The sequence below is a fragment of the Pristiophorus japonicus genome, chromosome 9 (assembly GCF_044704955.1).
Source record: "Pristiophorus japonicus isolate sPriJap1 chromosome 9, sPriJap1.hap1, whole genome shotgun sequence".
Lineage (NCBI taxonomy): Eukaryota > Metazoa > Chordata > Chondrichthyes > Pristiophoridae > Pristiophorus > Pristiophorus japonicus.
In genome coordinates this window covers 165,913,149-165,927,655 of record NC_091985.1, presented here as the reverse complement: position 1 = coordinate 165,927,655, position 14,507 = coordinate 165,913,149, and the positions used below count along the sequence as shown (strand labels likewise).

General features: G+C 44.5%; 1 protein-coding gene across 7 annotated transcripts in view; it reads left to right on the top strand.

Annotated features, from left to right (window-relative positions):
• The window catches only part of ninl (ninein-like), a 148,453-nt gene that overhangs the window by 10,996 nt on the left and 122,950 nt on the right, over positions 1 to 14,507 (top strand). For 3 of the 7 annotated variants that reach the window (XM_070890051.1, XM_070890057.1, XM_070890058.1), the window contains exon 1: positions 6,401 to 7,136. The exons of 1 other annotated variant lie outside the window; for it this stretch is intronic. The gene's annotated coding sequence lies outside the window, so the exon portion shown is untranslated. Of the gene's footprint in view, positions 1 to 3,257; positions 3,339 to 5,445; positions 5,709 to 6,400; positions 7,137 to 8,113; positions 9,010 to 14,507 lie in introns of those variants that run through there. 3 more of the 7 variants (XM_070890056.1, XM_070890054.1, XM_070890053.1) reach the window with 3 other exon arrangements.

The window sequence follows — 14,507 nt, the reverse complement described above, 5'->3', positions numbered from 1 at the left end:
TGGTGCAGCAGGGAGGGATTCAAATTCCTGGGGCATTGGAACCGGTTCTGGGGGAGGTGGGACCAGTACAATCCGGACGGTCTGCACCTGGGCAGAATCGGAACCAATGTCCTCGGGGGAGTGTTTGCTAGTGCTGTTGGGGAGGAGTTAAACTAATATGGCAGGGGGATGGGAACCAATGCAGGGAGATAGAGGGAAACAAAAAGGAGGCAAAAACAAAAGACAGAAAGGAGATGAGGAAAAGTGGAGAGCAGAGAAACCCAAGGCAAAGAACAAAAAGGGCCATTGTACAGCAAAATTCTAAAAGGACAGAGGGTGTTAAAAAAACAAGCCTAAAGGCTTTGTGTCTTAATGCAAGGAGTATCCGCAATAAGGTGGATGAATTAACTGTGCAAATAGATGTTAACAAATATGATGTGATTGGGATTACGGAGACGTGGCTCCAGGATGAGCAGGGCTGGGAACTCAACATCCAGGGGTATTCAACATTCAGGAAGGATAGAATAAAAGGAAAAGGAGGTGGGGTAGCATTGCTGGTTAAGGAGGAGATTAAGGCAATAGTTAGGAAGGACATTAGCTTGGATGATGTGGAATCTATATGGGTAGAGCTGCAGAACACCAAAGGGCAAAAAACGTTAGTGGGAGTTGTGTACAGACCTCCAAACAGTAGTAGTGATGTTGGGGAGGGCATCAAACAGGAAATTAGGGGTGCGTGCAATAAAGGTGCAGCAGTTATAATGGGTGACTTTAATATGCACATAGATTGGGCTAACCAAACTGGAAGCAATACGGTGGAGGAGGATTTTCTGGAGTGCATAAGGGATGGTTTTTTAGACCAATATGTCGAGGAACCAACTAGGGGGGAGGCCATCTTAGACTGGGTGTTATGTAATGAGAAAGGATTAATTAGCAATCTCGTTGTGCGAGGCCCCTTGGGGAAGAGTGACCATAATATGGTGGAATTCTGCATTAGGATGGAGAATGAAACAGTTAATTCAGAGACCATGGTCCAGAACTTAAAGAAGGCTAACTTTGAAGGTATGAGGCGTGAATTGGCTGAGATGGATTGGCGAATGATACTTAAGGGGTTGACTGTGGATGGGCAATGGCAGACATTTAGAGACCGCATGGATGAACTACAACAATTGTACATTCCTGTCTGGCATAGAAATAAAAAAGGGAAGGTGGCTCAACCGTGGCTATCAAGGGAAATCAGGGATAGTATTAAAGCCAAGGAAGTGGCATACAAATTGGCCAGAAATAGCAGCGAACCTGGGGACTGGGAGAAATTTAGAACTCAGCAGAGGAGGACAAAGGGTTTGATTAGGGCAGGGAAAATGGAGTATGAGAAGAAGCTTGCAGGGAACATTAAGACGGATTGCAAAAGTTTCTATAGATATGTAAAGAGAAAAAGGTTAGTAAAGACAAACGTAGGTCCCCTGCAGTCAGAATCAGGGGATGTCATAACGGGGAACAAAGAAATGGCGGACCAATTGAACAAGTACTTTGGTTCGGTATTCACGAAGGAGGACACGAACAACCTTCCGGTTATAAAAGGGGTCGGGGGGTCTAGTAAGGAGGAGGAACTGAGGGAAATCCTTATTAGCCGGGAAATTGTGTTGGGGAAATTGATGGGATTGAAGGCCGATAAATCCCCAGGGCCTGATGGACTGCATCCCAGAGTACTTAAGGAGGTGGCCTTGGAAATAGTGGATGCGTTGACAGTCATTTTCCAACATTCCATTGACTCTGGATCAGTTCCTATGGAGTGGAGGGTAGCCAATGTAACCCCACTTTTTAAAAAAGGAGGGAGAGAGAAAACAGGGAATTATAGACCGGTCAGCCTGACATCGGTAGTGGGTAAAATGATGGAATCAATTATTAAGGATGTCATAGCAGTGCATTTGGAAAGAGGTGACATGATAGGTCCAAGTCAGCATGGATTTGTGAAAGGGAAATCATGCTTGACAAATCTTCTGGAATTTTTTGAGGATGTTTCCAGTAGAGTGGATAAGGGAGAACCAGTTGATGTGGTATATTTGGACTTTCAGAAGGCGTTCGACAAGGTCCCACACAAGAGATTGATGTGCAAAGTTAGAGCACATGGGATTGGGGGTAGTGTACTGACATGGATTGAGAACTGGTTGTCAGACAGGAAGCAAAGAGTAGGAGTAAATGGGTACTTTTCAGAATGGCAGGCAGTGACTAGTGGAGTACCGCAAGGTTCTGTGCTGGGGCCCCAGCTGTTTACACTGTACATTAATGATTTAGATGAGGGGATTAAATGTAGTATCTCCAAATTTGCGGATGACACTAAGTTGGGTGGCAGTGTGAGCTGCGAGGAGGATGCTGTGAGGCTGCAGAGCGACTTGGATAGGTTAGGTGAGTGGGCAAATGCATGGCAGATGAAGTATAATGTGGATAAATGTGAGGTTATCCACTTTGGTGGTAAAAACAGAGAGACAGACTATTATCTGAATGGTGACAGATTAGGAAAAGGGGAGGTGCAAAGAGACCTGGGTGTCATGGTACATCAGTCATTGAAGGTTGGCATGCAGGTGCAGCAGGCGGTTAAGAAAGCAAATGGCATGTTGGCCTTCATAGCAAGGGGATTTGAGTACAGGGGCAGGGAGGTGTTGCTACAGTTGTACAGGGCATTGGTGAGGCCACACCTGGAGTATTGTGTACAGTTTTGGTCTCCTAACCTGAGGAAGGACATTCTTGCTATTGAGGGAGTGCAGCGAAGGTTCACCAGACTGATTCCCGGGATGGCGGGACTGACCTATCAAGAAAGACTGGATCAACTGGGCTTGTATTCACTGGAGTTCAGAAGAATGAGAGGGGACCTCATAGAAACATATAAAATTCTGACGGGGTTAGACAGGTTAGATGCAGGAAGAATGTTCCCAATGTTGGGGAAGTCCAGAACCAGGGGTCACAGTCTAAGGATAAGGGGTAAGCCATTTAGGACCGAGATGCGGAGGAACTTCTTCACCCAGAGAGTGGTGAACCTGTGGAATTCTCTACCACAGAAAGTTGTTGAGGCCAATTCACTAAATATATTCAAAAAGGAGTTAGATGAGGTCCTTACTGCTAGGGGGATCAAGGGGTATGGCGAGAAAGCAGGAATGGGGTACTGAAGTTGAATGTTCAGCCATGAACTCATTGAATGGCGGTGCAGGCTAGAAGGGCCGAATGGCCTACTCCTGCACCTATTTTCTATGTTTCTATGTTTCTATGTACCGTGAGCAATTCTGGACACAACACCTTAGGAAAGATATATTGGCCTTGGAGGGAGTGCAGCGTAAATTTACCAACATGATACCCGGACTTCAAGGGTTAAGTTAAGAGGCGATATTACACAAATTAGGGTTGTATTCTCTAGAATTTAGAAGGTTAAGGAGTGATCTGATTGAAGTTTACAAAATATTAAGGGGAACAGATAGGGTAGATAGAGAAAAACTATTTCCACTGGTTGGGGATTTGTGGACTATGGGGCATAATCTAAAAATTAGAGCCAGATCTTTCAGGAGTGAAATTAGAAAACATTTCTACTCACAAACGGAACAGGCTTGAGGGGATGAATGCCCTATTCCTGTTCCTATGCTAATTCTCCTCAAGCCCATTCCCCCCCCCCCCCAAGAATCTACCCATGGCCCACTCCTCCTCTTCATCTATATGTCCCTCAGCAACATAATCAGTAGATGTGGACTCTTTCCGACACTGCAACAATGACTACACTGAAAAAGTACTTCATTGGCTGTAAAACACTTTGGGAGGCCCTCAGCTTGTGATAGTTCTTTCTTTCAATCCCGATGGCATTCAGCTCTATCTCCCCACCACCCTTCTTGACCCCCTGCGCTACCTCTGTGCTGTCAGACTGTTTGTGGGAAATCTAGTATTGGATAAACCTTGGATTATTCCAGCTGAGCATTGTGAAGACCAGAGCCATTCCCTTTGGCCACTTCCACACATTCTGCTTCTTTGTAATTGATTCCAACCTCCTCCCCAGCCACTGTCTCATGTTGAACCAGACTGTTCACAGCCTCGGCGTCCTGTTCAGACCTCATATCCTCTCCGTTACTTCTGCAACATTTCCTGTCACTGTCACTGCCCCAGGCCATCTACTGCTGAAACCCTCATACACGCCTTTGTCACATCAGACTGGATTGCTCCAGTGGTTTCTATACTGATCTCAGATCCTCCATGAACTCCAAATTGTTTGAAATTCTGCACACTTGAGCCAAGTCCTGCTTGTCCCAAACCCTTTATCTTCTTTGATCTCATTGCCTCCCTGCCTCCAAGGCATCAAATTAAAAATTCTCATCTTTGTATTTAAATCCTTCCATGGCCTCACTCCTCCCATCAATGGGAAACTCCTGCAGCCCAATAACCCCATGCCCAAACTCTGATCCTCTGACTTTGACCTCTTGTGAATACCTCCCTCCCTTTGCTCACCATCGGCGGCTATGCCTTCAGCTGCTCGGGTCCTATTCTCTGGAATTCCCTCCCTAAACCTCTCCACTTGTCCAGACCCCTTAAGAGCTTGTATAAAACCCACCTTTTTGACCCCTTCCTAATATCTCCTTGCTTCGGCGAAGTTAAAGGTGCTTATATATAAATGCAAATTGTCCTGCAGCTTCATTTTAAAATAGTTTCCTACATTAACAACAATGATTACAATTCAAAAGTGCTTACTTGCTTTACAGTTGCAAAAAGCGTTTTATAAATACAAGTTCAGATAGAAAGAAGGAAAGAAATAAAGAAACCAATTTGCGCACATCAAGGTCCCACAAACAACAATGTGATAATTATTATGTCTGTAATGCACTCATGAATGACTCCACGAGGCAATGTGTTTTACTCAAACTGTAGTGACCTTGGTCCTTTATTCATAACTCCAGAGTGAGGCACAAGCATGGTGGGCAGCCTTTTATACTGGGCCCTGCACACCTATGCAGGTGACCCTCAGGTCTCCCACCGCAATGCCCTCTGGTGGACAGCCTCTGCCACAGGGGCAGGAAACCCCGGTCCCCACCAGTTGCACCCTCTAGTGGTGCCAGCATAGTATATACACAGTGTAAACCTTATTGAAAGTACATCAGGTAACAAGTCTCCACCCCCTTATGCAACTATACAGTGACTACACAGAGAGTATATCTATAGTCTGCATCAATGAGTGATAAATATTGGCCAGGCCACCGGGGAGAACTCCCCTGCTCTTCAAAATAGTGCCATGGGGTCTTTTACATCCACCTGAGAGAGCAGACGGGACCTCGGTTTAACATCTCATTCGAAATAGAACACTTATAAAAAGAAAAACTTGGATTTATATAGCACCTTTTACGACCACCGGACGTCTCAAAGTGCTTTACAGCCAATGAAGTACTTTTGGAATGTAGTCACTGCTGCAATGTAGGAAAGGTAGCCAATTGCACACAGCAAGCTCCCACAAACAGCAGATAATCTGTTTTTTTTGTTATGTTGATTGAGCGATAAATATTGACCGGGACACAGGGGATGATAACTCCCTACTCTTCTTTGAAATAATGCCATGGGATCTTTTACATCCACTTGAGAGAGCAGACGGGACCTCGGTTTAACATCTCATCTGAAAGATGGCACCTCCGACAGTGCAACTCTCCCTCAGCACTGCACTGTGAGCCTAATTTTTGGGAGACTTGAACCCACAACCTTCTGACTCAGAGGTGAGGCTGCTACCCATTGAGCCACAGCTGATACCTCTTTATTCATGTAAGGACCTAAAAGAGGCGAGGGCCCAGGGGCAGCACGGGCCGGCCTACACTGCGATCTATGGATAGTAGGAGCATGCGTGCGCACTAGGTCCATGCAGCAGAGCAGTCTCCAGTCGTCTTGGTTAACCCTTGCCACTGGATCAAGACCTAGCTCTGTCAAGCCCGTGTAGTGGCTGGTGTGCAACGACCACCCCACTTTAAAAGAATCCACGCACAGGCATCTTCCACCCTTTAGTATGTAGTTCGGGACCTAGATTGTCAGGTCCCTCATCAAAACACCTGTGAACTCATCCATTTTTGGCGTGGAAGCTGGTCATCCTCTATACGAGGGACTGCCTAATATTACTACTAAACGAGCCAAAGATGGGCAGAGGAAACGTTACAAGGATACCCTCAAAGCCTCCCTGATAAAGTGCGACATCCCCACTGACACCTGGGAGTCCTTGGCCATAGACCGCCCTAAGTGGAGGAAGTGCATCCGAGAGGGCGCTGAGCTCCTCGAGTATCGTCGCCGAGAGCATGCAGAAATCAAGCGCAGGCAGCGGAAGGAGTGTGTGGCAAACCAGGCTCCCTGCCCGCCCCTTTCCTCAATGACTGTCTGTCCCACCTGTGTCAGAGACTGTGGTTCTTGTATTGGACTGCCCCGGCAACCAAATTTTAATTTGATTTTATATGTTTTAAAGTTTAATTTGTTTTATTGCCGGTTTTAGTGTCCCCCTCCCCTTTTATAGGGGGCACTTGTATATATTTATGTTTTAGAGCCCAAAAAACACAAAAAAAGGGCCTGGAAAAATGTTTGGAGTGCACTCGATTTAAATGTTTAATTTGTTCACTACAAAAGAGTTGTATTGGACTGTTCAGCCACCTAAGGACTCATGCTGAGAGTGGAAGCAAGTCTTTCTCGATTCCGAGGGACTGCCTCTGATAACTCAGAGGCGAGGCTTCTACCCATTGAGCCACAGCGGATACCTCTTTATTCGTGTAAACCAAGCCCCTCTCCACTATATAAATGAGAATTTCACACATATGTAAAAAATATATATCTTGCAAGTAATATTCCTCCCAGCCAGTAGGGGTTGCAATTAGGAAAGGGCAGGATGGGTTTGCCTCGTTGCTGTTCTGGTGGTTTGGAGGGGGGAAGTTGGTTGACACTTGCTGGAGTGCAGTGGTGACGAGCTGGGTTTGATTGAATGGTGAAGAGCAACACTCACCCGCTACATTGTAACCAAGCGGCAGAGTATCAGCTCGTCTGCTCCCTGCGATAGCTGCCCGACTCCACACACAGGATACAATGGAGGGATCAGCCTCGCCGGCACCCAGTACCAGGGCATGAGAGAGAGAGTTTGGGGGAAGAAAATAAAGTGAGGTGGGAAAAAAGCGGTAAGATTTTTTTTCTTTTTTTAAAATAAAAGTTTTTTCCCCTTTCTCCGTTCCCGATTGCATTTTAAAGAATGAGTAATAATATTAAGCTTCCGACATATTTATGAGCTCGCTTTAAGTCGATCGGTTCGGTTCCCATGGTGAAGCGTTGTCTGCCCCCTCACCCCCAACACGCTGTCTGGAAAGGATTTAAAGAGACTTCTTTTCCTGTTCTCCGTGAGGTTTGTGACTGGAAACCTTCACTTTCCTTGAATTTTTATTTTTCAGGTACTATATTTTGAAGATAATTGCACCCAGCCAATTCCCTGCGCGTCTCCTGCATTGGGCTTTTAATGGCGGGCGATGGGATGTCCTCTTTATCCGAGCGAAAAACCTGTCCTATTTATCTGTCTGTGTAACACCTCAAAGTACTTGGGGTTTGCTGCAATCAAACAGGAATCCAAGCGGACAGACTACAAATGTGCTGTAACCCGTTGCTAAATGAACCTCTGTGCATTTTAACTGGGCGAGTTGCCATTATTCCCAAACTTTGAAGTTCAGTCTGTCAGAATTTTTCTTGTTTTAATTTAAAAAAAACACTTGAGGTTCAGTTTTCTCACAATTACTGACCCCATGATCAAACATCCCAATGGATTCGAGCTACTTTAAAAAAAAAGTAACGCAGCACCCCTATAGTGTGTTCCAGGCAGGAGTTATACTGCACTCGGTGCCAGTTGTATTTGGTGTGAGATCACAGGCAGTCCCCTGAAATCGAGGAAGATTTGCTTCCACTCCAAAAGTGAGTTCTTAGGTGACTGCACAGTCCGATACGAGAGCCACAGTCCCTGTCACAGGTGGGGCAGATAGTCGTTGAGGGAAAGGATGGGTGGGTGGGACTGGTTTGCCGCACGCTCCTTCCGCTGCCTGCGCTTGTTTTCTGCATGCTCGAAGGGTTTTGTATTGTTCCTCGTGTGCTCCCCATGTCTCCTGAGTTATACTGCCACTGTTGCACGGATGTGACACCCCAAAAAGCTGTGTAACATTTATACAAAAGTGGCAATAGAATTGCACCCTCAAGAGTTTTGCCATTGCATGTAATGGGAGTAAATGATCCTTTTATATCTCCTTGACGTTGAAATAGCTTAGGGTCTTTGATAGACGCAAAACAAATTTTCAAGGAATTAAAAGCCAAGGAAAAATTGCACCATTATAAAATCCGTTAGAGAATTTTATTTTAGAAACAAAGTATTTCTCAATAAATTTACAAATTCCCGTAGATTTGAGAGTGCAAAATATTATGTCAAATAAAGTGCCTATTTGCCAAAGTTTGTAAAAGAATTCTCGGCACGGTACATGCACATACTTGTCGCTGTAATGACATGCAAGCAAAATTATGTTCTGATATCACAAGTTACTAAGAAATGTTTTTTCTGTAATTTTGTTAGTGGACCATTTAATTATGGAAAAATGTGGGCATTCTTCCATCTTTCTTTTAAAAGGTGAAATTTTACCCCATAAAAGTACAGCAGTATTCTGAAACCAAGATTAGGTTTTTTCCTGCATATTACGGAATCAATTTTATGTTTTGCCTTGATTTATTTAACCCCTTTGTTTCCCACTGTGTGTTCACTGCATGCAGACACACAACTGAGTACGAGTGTAATAATATAAACGATATCTTGATCTAAGGTTACAATAAGAAACATTTGTGATTTTCTTTTCCTTGGCCTCTTCAGTTTGTTTCCAATTATGCTTCTGATGTTAAAATAGTTCAGAGTCTTAGAGAACATGTACAAGACCCTATATGGTTTTTTTTCTTCAGAGAATCAAATGCCAAGCAAGAAATATAATATATAAAATCCTGGAGAATAGCAGAGAATCTTGGCCCATGTCTGTAAGTGCTTTAGGACTTCCAACAAATATGTAAATACCCGTAGCTTTCTGAATACTAGAATTTGATTGATTTTAAAGTGTCTATTTGTCGAAGGTTTAACAAAGAATTTTGATATCATGGTGGATGAATGGACTCTCCACTGTAATTGTTTACTGTAATGTGTGTTAGTCATCTAATCTAAAGAATCAAATTGAAAGCCACTCCGTGTAGCTGATGAAAATTGCAATTTTTTAACTTGAGTTTTGATGATTTATAATGTAGCTTTAAAAAAAAAATGGCACTACAGTATTGGCAGCTGTTGTACATCAGGAATGTTGGCGCTATACCTGTGTTAGTGAGCTGGTTCTAGTTACATTAAAATACTCATCCTTGTGTTCCAATCTCTCTATGGCCTCACCCCTCCCTATCTCTGTAACCTCCTCCAGCCGTACAACTCCGAGAACTCTGTGTTCCTCCAACTCTGGCCTCTTGTGCATCCCCCACTGGTGGTCGTGCCTTTAGCCGTCTGGGCCCGAAGCTTTGGAATTCCATCCCTAAACCTTTACGCCTCATCACCTCTCTCTCTCCTTTAAGACGCTCCTTAAAATCTAAATTTTTGACCAAGCTTTTAGTCACCTGTGCTAATGTTTCCTTCTTTGGCTCGGTGTCTATTACACTCCTGTGAAGCGCTTTGGGCCATTTTGCTATGTTAAAGGTGCTATATAAATGTAAGTTGTTGTTCCCAGTCTGAGCTTAGTTATCTGACCTTAGCTGGAGGTTGGTACGATTGACCGAAGGTGCAGTACAGTGTAGAAAATTCAACCAGAACTCCTGCACACGATTAGTACTATCCAGCAACACCCTGTTTGAGGTGAGTATGTCAATGCTGGTTGAGGATGTGATTGGGTTTGTCTGTTGGACCCCATGGCTAAATAGTCTTCTGACACTTGTAGTCAAGGCACAAGTATGAACCCATCCTCTCAGCCTGAAATGGCGCACGGGATGTGGAGGCTTAGAAGAACGAGGAAATGACTCGACACGCAAACAAAGATTAAAAATATTGCTTGACACAAGTTGTGTGACAAACTAATAATAGAGTTGGGAGTTCCTGTGAAACAACTGCAGAAAATACATTAAAAAAAACACAAGCTCAAATGGTAGGAAAAAAAGGAAAGACTTGCATTTATATAGCGCCTTCCATGACCTCAGGATGTCGCAAAGTGCTTTACAGCCAATGAAGTACTTTTGAAGTGTAGTTACTGTAATGTAGGAAAGACAGCAATCAATTTGTCTCACAAACAGTAATTAAATAAATAACCAGATAATTTTTTGAAGTGATCTTCGTTGAGGGATAAATATTAACCAGGGTTTGAGGAGAAACCCCTGCATTTCTGCAGAGTGCCACGAATCTTTTATGTCTACCTGAGCGGGCAAGACAGGTTTAACGTCTCATCCGAAAGACGGCACTCCGACAATGCAGTACTCCCTCAGTACTACACCGCAGTGCCAGCCTAGATTTTGAACAACAACACCAACTTTTATTTATGTAGCAAAATGTCCCAAGGTGCTTCACAGCGGTATAAGACAAAACAAATACATTTAACACTGAGCCGCATAAGAAGAAATTACAGCAGATGACCAAAAGCTTGGTCAAAGAGGTAGGTTTTAAGGAGCGTCTTAAAGGAGGAAAGAGAGGTAGAGAGCGGAGAGGTTTAGGGAGAGAGTTCCAGAGATTATGGCCCAGGCAGCTGAAGGCATGGCCACTAATGGTTGAGCAGTTATTATCAGGAATGCTCAAAAGGGCAGAATTTGAGGAACGTAGACATCTCGTGTGGTTGTGAGGCTGAAAGAGATTACAGAGATAGGGAGAGGTGAGGCCATGGAGGGATTGGTAAACAAGGATGTGAATTTTGAAATTGAGGCATTGTTTAACCGGGAGCCAATGTAGGTCAGCAAGCACAGGGGTGATGGGTGAGCGGGACTTGATGCGAGTTAGGACATGGGCTGCCGAGTTTTGGATGACCTCAAGTTTAAGGAAGGGTAGAATGTGGGAGGCCAGCCAGGAGTGAGTTAGAGTAGTCCAGACTAGAGGTAACAAAGGCATGGATGAAGGCTTCAGCAGTGGAAATAACCTTGTGACTCAGAGGCAAGAGTGCCTCCACTGGGCCACAGTTGACACTTTAAAAATGGCAGTCTTTGTTTTGTATGCTTGGAAATGTAGTTTTCTCACGAAAAATACCTTGTATTTGTTCATTTTTTCTGGCTGGCTATCCTTTCCATTCTGTTTTATCTGATCCCGAGTTACCTCTCTTGTCTGCCAGCTGTCTGCCATTTGTTACTGCAGCCAGACAAACGCTGTTGGGATGAAATTTACTGGCCCTGTACAAAGGGGGAATAATTCTCTGCAGGACAAGAAAATTGCTTAAACCGCCAAAAGCAATTTATAAGAACATAAGAACATAAGAAATAGGAACAAGAGTAGGCGATACATAAGAACATAAGAACATAAGAATTAGGAACAGGAGTAGGCCATCTAGCCCCTCGAGCCTGCTCCGCCATTTAACAAGATAGTGGCTGATCTGGCCGTGGACTCAGCTCCACTTACCCGCCCGCTCTCCGTAACCCTTAATTCCCTCATTGGTTAAAAATCTGTGACTTGAATACATTCAATGAGCTAGCCTCAACTGCTTCCTTGGGCAGAGAATTCCACAGATTCACAACCCTCTGGGAGAAGAAATTCCTTCTCAACTCGGTTTTAAATTGGCCCCTCCGTATTTTGAGGCTGTGCCCCCTAGTTCTAGTCTCCCCGACCAGTGGAAACAACCTCTCTGCCTCTATCTTGTCTATCCCTTTCATTATTTTAAATGTTTCTATAAGATCACCCCTCATCCTTCTGAACTCCAAAGAGTAAAGACCCAGCCTACTCAATCTACAGATACGGCCCCTCGATATTCAATAAGATCATGGCTGATCTGATTATGGACTCAGCTCTACTTCCCTGCACGCTCCCCATAACCCCTTATTAAAAAAACTGTCTATTTTTGTCTTAAATTTATTCAATGTCCCAGCTTCCACATCTCTCTGAGGCAGCAAATTCCACAGATTTACAACCCTCTGAGAGAAGAAATTCCTTCTCATCTCAGTTTTAAACAGCCGACCCCTTATTCTAAGATAATGCCCTCTAGTTCGATTCTCCCCCAACAGTGGAAACATTCTCTCTGCATCCACCTTGTCAAGCTCCCTCATAATCTTATATCTTCCGATAAGACCACCTCTCATTCTTCTGCATTCCAATGAGTAGAGGCCCAACCTACTCAACCTTTCCTCATAAGTCAACCCCCTCATCCCCGAAATCAACCTAGTGAACCTTCTCTGAACTGCCTCCAAAGCAAGTATATCCTTTCGTAAATATGGAAACCAAAACTGCACGCAGTGGCCTCAATAATACATTATATAGCTGTAGCAAGACTTCCCTGCTTTTATACTCCATCCCCTTTGTAATAAAGGCCAAGATTCCATTGGCCTTCCTAATTACTTGCTGTACCTGCATACTAACTGTTGTGTATCTGTAAAGCATGCATTCCCATGTTCCGCACCAGGGAGCTCATCCCCTGAAGTCCCAAGGGATCCCAGCATCCCTTGGGAGCACTGTTTATAAGCCAGCCCCTAAGGCCTGTTCCTCACTCTGGAGTGTCTTATTAAAGATTGAGGTCACTGTTACTTTAACCTCCCTGTGTGTAGCCTCATCTGTGTTAGGAACACAAGAGTAACCTTTTGTGTTTCATGCACAAGTACCCCCAGGTCCTGCTGTACTGCAGCACTTTGCAGTCTTTCTCCATTTAAATAATAACTTGCTCTTTGATTTTTTTCTGCCAAAGTTCCAACATTATACTCCATCTGCCAAATTTTTGCCCACTCACTTAGTCTGTCTTATGTCCTTTTGCAGATGTGTCCTCCTCACACATACATAGTCAGCAAACTTGGCTACGTTACACTCTGTCCCTTCTTCCAAGTCGTTAATATAGATTGTAAATAGTTGGGGTTCCAGCACTGATCCCTGTGACACCCCACTGGTTACTGATTGCCAATCCGAGAATGAACCATTTATCCCGATTCTCTGTTTTCTGTTCGTTCGCCAATCCTCTATCCATGCTAATATATTACCCTCAACCCCGTGAACTTTTATCTTGTGCAGTGACCTTTTATGTGGCACCTTGTTAAATGTCTTCTGGCAGTCCAAATACACCATATCCACTGGTTCCCCTTTATCCACCCTGTTCGTTACATCCTCAAAGAATTACAGGGACTAAATTAGTATTTACTTAAATAAAATGTACTTGCCGGATTTGTTTTCCTTGAAGATCAGTGTTCTAAAATGAATATGCAATATGTCTTGGCTCTCCTTAAAACTTTCTTAGTTTAAATTAAAAACAGTTTCACCCTGGTTTTACCTCATTCGCTGCTTCTGTCCTGGAAGCAGTGAGTCCTACTGGTGTTCGATGATCAGGCAGTGGCAGCCCTCTCGTACTTGATCTAAGTGGCTGTTTTCAGGTTTGAGTGAACACAGCGAGTGTTGGGCTGTTGCAGAGAAGCCTGATCCTGCTCCTTACTTCCTGTTTGCACAGTTTTCATTGAAGGGAAGGGGATCACTGTACTGTGATCAGAAGTGAGCGCTCTTCCCTCCCCCTTGTGCAACCTGAAGATAATTGTAACGCCCTTGCCCTCTCTTGAGATTGGCACAGACTAGTGATCGAATCTAGGACCTTCCTGGTTTATGCGTATCTTTGCAAGTGGCTCCACCATTGGTGGCCGGGCCTTCAGCTGCTGAGACCCCATGCTCTGAAATTCCCTCCCTAAACCTCTCTGCCTCTCTACCCCTCTTTCCTCCTTTAAAACCCTCCTTAAAGTCTACCTTTTTGATCAATCTGCTGTAATATCTCCTTGCGTGGCTCGGTGTCAAACTTTGTTTGCTAACGCTCCTGTGAAGCACCTTGGCATGTTTTATTATGTTGATGATGCTATATAAACTTATATAGTCAGCATATCCCCCAACCATCAACATCCTGGGGGTCACCATTGACCAGAAACTTAACTGGACCAGCCACATAAATACTGTGGCAACAAGAGCAGGTCAGAGGCTGGGTATTCTGCGGCGAGTGTCTCACCTCCTGACTCCCCAAAGCCTTTCCACCATCTACAAGGCACGTCAGGTGTGCGATGGCATACTTTGCACTTGTCTGGATGAGTGCAGCTCCAACAAAACTCAAGAAGCTCGACACTATCCAGGACAAAGCTGCCCACTTGATCGACACCCCATCCACCACCTCAAACATTCACTCCCTCCACCACCGGCGCACCATGTCTGCAGTGTGTACCATCTACAAGATGGACTGTAGAAACTCGCCAAGGCTTCTTCGGCAGCACCTCCCAAACCCGCGACCTCTACCACCTAGAAGGACGAGTGCAGCAGACGCATGGGAACACCATCACCTCCACGTTCACCTCCAATTCACACAACA